At 39.1% G+C, this 6000-nt stretch overlaps 1 protein-coding gene across 1 annotated transcript in view; it reads right to left on the bottom strand.

Moving 5' to 3' along the window:
• Window positions 1-1574, bottom strand: part of LOC133534871 (ATP-binding cassette sub-family G member 4) — a 64239-nt gene extending 62665 nt beyond the window's left edge. Inside the window, exon 1 of the mRNA XM_061874166.1 lies at window positions 1299-1574. The gene's annotated coding sequence lies outside the window, so the exon portion shown is untranslated. The remainder of the gene's footprint in view (window positions 1-1298) is intronic.
• Between the last annotated feature and the right edge of the window lie 4426 nt (window positions 1575-6000).

Raw genomic sequence — 6000 nt, forward strand, 5'->3', positions numbered from 1 at the left:
AGTCTGTGCTATCCTAATCGCTGTAGAGTTAGCTTGGTCTGACTTACTTTATTCTTTTTGTAAAAAAAAAACAGGAATATACCTACCTGTGGGAATATAACTCCCACAAAGGAGAATTACGATAGAGGATAGAGTCAGAGTCAGGCAGACCAAGTTAACCTGGCAGTGATACTTCTATGAAATTATGACGTTTAAATAACCTACTGACGGGGCTATCAAAATCGCTGCCAGCTTAGCTTGGTCTATAAACTGCCTCTAGCAAATGTCTCCTGTTAAGCGAGGCATAATGACAGACTCGGTTGAATTAAGGTTTTTGCTCCAACTGGCAATTTAGAGCGTGATTATTGCGGGTGCGCAGCCTTCGGTCATTACGGGGGCCTAGCCAAGATGACAATCGTACATCGACAAACGACAAAAAGGGGTGACCGATGCTACGGAAAAAACATATAACTAATTCCATACATTATTTAAGTTTGGATTGGTGTTTTCTATCAACGATTGACATCTTGGCTAGGCTACCTGTAAAGAAAAGACACTAAAACGAAGTGTCATGACGAACCTATACTGAACTAGGACTCTATTGCCAAAAGAAAAAGTCATCATTCTGAGTGGGTATATCTAATAGGTATAGGTACCTACTTAGGTACACGCAGTAGTGAAGTGACTACTGACGGCACAGACTACAATGGTGACGACAAATATGCATCCTTATTTTGTACCTAACAAATTTGTTACTATACATTTGACATCTTTGGCCGTCGCCGTCTATTTGATGCTGATTTTACAAATTGATTTTTAATAAATCTACCAAATCGAAATGCAATAAAAGGCATTCAAATGACAAGGGTTTGTGTTGCGTTTTCGGATAAATAAAACGAATACCTAAGAGTATATTAGAAAACAAGTTTAGAACGAGTTGTTTTTGTATTTGAGAGACATTGTTTAAAAATTGCAGGATTAATTGCCAAATAACAACTTGTCAAGATTAAATTAAATACGAAAACATTTCTTCCCGCTATATATATCAGTTAGGTAAATCTCCTAAACATTCGTCACGCTTGATTTTTCGCTTCATTTATTTTGATTAAGTAATAATATTTCGTCTAGTAATTGTTGCGGTAGTTAATTTAGAGGTAGTGAACTTTGAATAAAATGCAAAAAAGAAAGCAACAACATTAAAAAGGATTTGAGGACATGCATTGTTATTTTTGACACCGAATCATCCGCACGCAAAACAAATTCGTCTTTGTTTTCTATTTACATTCAAATCCCTACGTATAAAAATTAAATTAAATTACCTGAAACTCAAACGATGCACAACTAAAAATTCACAGACACTGCACAGATAATAGTTATCCTAATTCGATTGGATCAGTAGGTTACTGTCACGGAAATATTTAGCGTGGACACGGTACGGAGGCTGGTGTGCTACTGACTGGTGGTGTTGCCCGCTGCCGCTCTCTTGGCCGCCATCGCCAGTCGCTGGCGAGCCACGAACAAAGACCACAGCTGTTCAATGTTTGTGAACCCTAGACGCTGTCATCGATTGACTAATACATTGCCAGTGACGTAACAATATATACCTACGCTATAGACTCTGCAACGCGAAACATGCCTACGAAAATATCTGATCAGCCAAGCTCATGATTCTTGACATAATTAAAAAAACGTTCCAATTTTCAAACAGTCGTCACAATCAATGCGATAGAAAAGTTTATATAAACATTGGATACGGCCGGCGAGTGCATTCTCGGTGCGCGCGTACCGGCGGTTAGGTGAGAGGCGAGATATTCCTCTCACGGTCTTACATCGATTTCGGTACTTGTGCAAGTCTCTGCCGGCTAGTGCATTCTCGGTGCGCGCGTACCGGCGGTTAGGTGAGAGGCGAGATATTCCTGTTGCGGTCTTACATCGATTTCGGTCATCGTGCAAGTCTCTTTCACTCGCAATGTTGTTTCGGTCGCACTTATTGCACTGCGGACATGGCGGCGTGCTCACGGCTTGAAAATTAACTGTCCTATTTTGGGGTTCACTTCTGCATACGACAACTTTACGGTTGTAAAAATAAACTAGTTCAGAATAGAAATAGTCCACCGCGGACTTTCGTTTCGTTCATTAAGAATTTATTGTAGCCTGAAAATTTTAAGCCTTTGCATGTTTAATGAAATGAAAAATAAGCCCTAATGAAACTTATGATTCTACAAAATTATTTATTTCCCCCTATATGTAAGTATGTATATATTCTAAAGTTTATACGATTCCGATCATACTAAGCAAAGTTTGAAAATGCATTAGGCAGGGTTTTCAACGAGAGTCCGGATGCTTAATAGTGCTTATGTTATAGTCAAACATCGAATCTCCGGCGCTTCTAAATTTGACTAGTCAATCCTCAGATCTGATTTCCCAAACAAATGACGTTTTTCGGCCTTTGACTAAAGAATTTTGGTGGAAGCTCAATTTCATGAAATCCGGGTTTGACTAGTCAAAACTTGAATTAGGTAGAGTCAGACTAAGCTAAGTTGGCAACGGTTTTTATAGCACTGTCTGGGCTATCAAAATCGGTGCCAACTTATCTTGGTCTGACTCTATTAGCATTTTCATTCCTTAAATTAGGTATAAAAAACCGTTTTTTTTTAAATGTTTATTGTTATAATATTGTCGTAGTTGAAATCTCGTTCCCTGAGTCGGCGCTAGGCAGTTTGCCCTTGGGGCATCTGAAGCAACCTAACAAACTATCCTACCTGTCTATTGGTTTAATATGAATTCAGTATAAACATTACACAGGAACTTTACGATCGGGTGGATTTTCCGAGTACAGATCGACGTTTGGCTGACCGACTAGGCAAAGCCCGAAACAGATTATTTTACTTTCGACGTTTGACTGAAAAGTTAGGAATAGTATTGATTAAAAATACTTCAGCCAAAGGCCGAAATTTGAATTTATTTCCATGTTTGCCCGAAGGCTTTGGTCAAACTTAGGATAAACCAGTAATTCCGGGAAGAGACTGCATATCAAACTTTGACTGTAAGACTTATACAACTCTACTGTTTTCTCCCTACCCCCATGTTGGCTTTGCAGGTCGATTTTCTGCATACGCAGCTCTTCAGACAATAAAGCGGCTTGTAGAGAATACTTAAGTATAAGTGGAAAAACTTTCAATTCTATGGGTTGTTTTATTAATTTGGAAAGTGGTAAGGTGTTAAGAAGTTCAGGTATGTTTGTATATAAGTACAGAATGATTCATAAAAAGAAACCGTCTCTTTGTTTGTGGTCGCGCTCTCTGTGAAGTGTGTTAAATCATGCTAATAAACGGAAAATGCCCTTAGCACCAACAATGTGTAAATAACTCGCTTACTATATTAACGAACCAAATGGTGGGTTACATTTGTAAGTAGATATAAAAAAATACGTATTAATGTTTACATTCTACTTATTATAATGTTTATTTTATAAATGTCACGTTTCCGCATCTCTGATTGTCGTATATACTTTAACCATTTATTTTACTTACAAGAGCGTTATATTGTATGACGCAATTGCACCAATTAAGTAAAGAAGTGATTAAAAATTCTACAAAAAACTTTAAATAACTTAACTACGCTACGCCTACCTAAGTCGATGGCATTTAAATTACAGATATAGATAAGCTTACTAGTACCTATTAGGCAAAGTAATATTAAAATATGAAGTATCTAAAATACAGATTATCTTGAATTATCTTGTCAAAAAAGTGCAGGTCGTTTTTCAAGACATGCGTCACTTAATGACATAATCCGTCGATCTCTTGCCACCATCAATGTGCCTGCTCTTCTTGAGCCGACTGGCATTATCAGGGATGATGGCAAGAGGCCTGATGGGGTGTCCTTGGAGCTTGGGATGTTAGTGTGGGATGCTACCTGCGTAGACACACTGGCACCGTGCCACCTCCAACGGACTAATGTAAAATGGGGCGCAGCGGCGGAAAGCGCCGAAATTTTGAAACGTAATTGGCGTTGAAACTCTAGGTCCATGGGGTCCCAGCGCGCACACGTTTTTTGGGGATATCGCGAAACGTCTGGTTGACGTAACTGACGACCGAAGAGCTGGCGGCTTCCTCGCACAACGTATCAGTATTGTGATACAACGAGGAAATGCCGCCAGCATCCTTGGTACAATGCCTCAAGGGCCTATTTTATATATAAGCTAGTTATAGTAATCATCTGTATACAACAATACCTAAATACAGATGAGATGCGATTTGCATTTTTGATAAAACATGAAACTTAAGTCTTGGTAAAATTCGTTTTACTCGTACTAACTACAGTGATGACTGACGAGAAAAATAAAAAAATCATTAAAAAATCTAATCAGACAGCAGAAAAATCAAATCGAAATTAAAGATCTAAATTCAACGTTAAAAAAGTGTTTAATCCCAAGTCTACATAAGAAAAACACCCAAAGTGGTATACTTAGATACATGTCTGTGATCTCAAACTCTCAATCTAAACTTGTAAATTGAAATACATTTAATCCTAAGAGCCGAGGCCGCGTCATCACAAGAGAGAACCAGCCAACGGTTCACTGGCCTGGGAGCCTGAGCCCACTCAACTAACCTGACGGCCTACCGAGAAAAACTTATCTGCTTCTCTATTGCTCTTCCTCAGTCGTGCTATAGAGACTAGAGAGGCAGATAGCGGAATTATATACCTAATTATACTACCAGGTAGAGTGGGGTCTACGTCATCAACATCTTCCTAAAGTGGTCTCGGGTTTATGCCACGGTTTACAAAAGGTTGATACAATCCGCTTGGCAACCTAATCCAAAAAATTGGCACCGGCACTAATTTTACGAAAGCAACTGCCACCTGACCTTCCAACCCAGAGGGGAAATCTAGGCTGTTGTAGTAAGACCCAGTTTCTTCACGATGGTTTCAATCACCGAAAAGCGGCTGGTAAATATCAAATGATATTTTGTACAGAATAACATTTTCGAACGTACCTATTCTAGTAAGTAAGAAAACGGTTGAAGAAGTAAAAACATTTGCCATGTCATGAGCTGTCAAAAAAAGTAATAAGAATTGCTCATGATTTATTAACAGTCCTCAAGAGCCCAGAAAAGCGTCTTACAGCCATTGCTAGCAATTCATTCTACTTTGAACCTAACGGCCAAGTCTGTAAGGTCCATGGATAGATTTCCGCTAGGCCGGGTGTGTTATTGTAATAGCTCAAAAAGCGCAGATTAGTTGGAAGCTCAGGTTAACCATCATAATTGCGATATTAAACTACGCAAAGTGTTAAGTATTTCACCTCCGCTAAAAATAACAGGGTATTTTTTAAACCTAGCCACACGCTGCTACATGAATATGTACACATGTAGTGAATAATCCTTTCTCATCGTATTTTCACGAAAACGGACGAACGATGTCATGCTATTTCAGTCCGTCGCAGTACAAAAAGTACTGAGGTTGACTGAAATAACATGATATAAATACGAACGTTTCCGGGAAAATACGACGGGAAAGGATTACTCACTACATCTGTAATCGTAACTCTGAAAACGCGAAAAAAATGGTGGCTAGGCTACGGCCTGTGGGAAGCATCTGCCACGCTTAGTTCTCTATCTACTCTGTGCTTTTGGCCCTTGGGGAATAACCTAGCCCTGGCTCTCGGGTCAAAAAGTTAAAATCCCTGCCCCCAGCGTCCGATTCGGTAAGCAATGGCAATAGTAACAGGCCAGTTAGGTCATCGACCGGGTCGTCTGCTGGCTCGTGCTTTAGTCGGGTGAAATCTAATTTGCCTGTTAACTTACTGAAGTATTCGCTATAATAGCATAAAGACTTGAAATGTATGTCTTTTAAGTTCCTTAATTTTCTTCGTTATTACATTTGCATGTTGATCAACATGTTCTTTATGAATTTTCTAACGATTTATTGGCGTGAAACTTTCAAGCAATGGTTGGATAATCGAGAAGTTAATGAAATTTTAAAGTCGCGTCATGTTTAGGTACATTTTGGCAGATT

Source organism: Cydia pomonella, chromosome 2, assembly GCF_033807575.1.
Source record: "Cydia pomonella isolate Wapato2018A chromosome 2, ilCydPomo1, whole genome shotgun sequence".
NCBI classification, from domain to species: domain Eukaryota; kingdom Metazoa; phylum Arthropoda; class Insecta; order Lepidoptera; family Tortricidae; genus Cydia; species Cydia pomonella.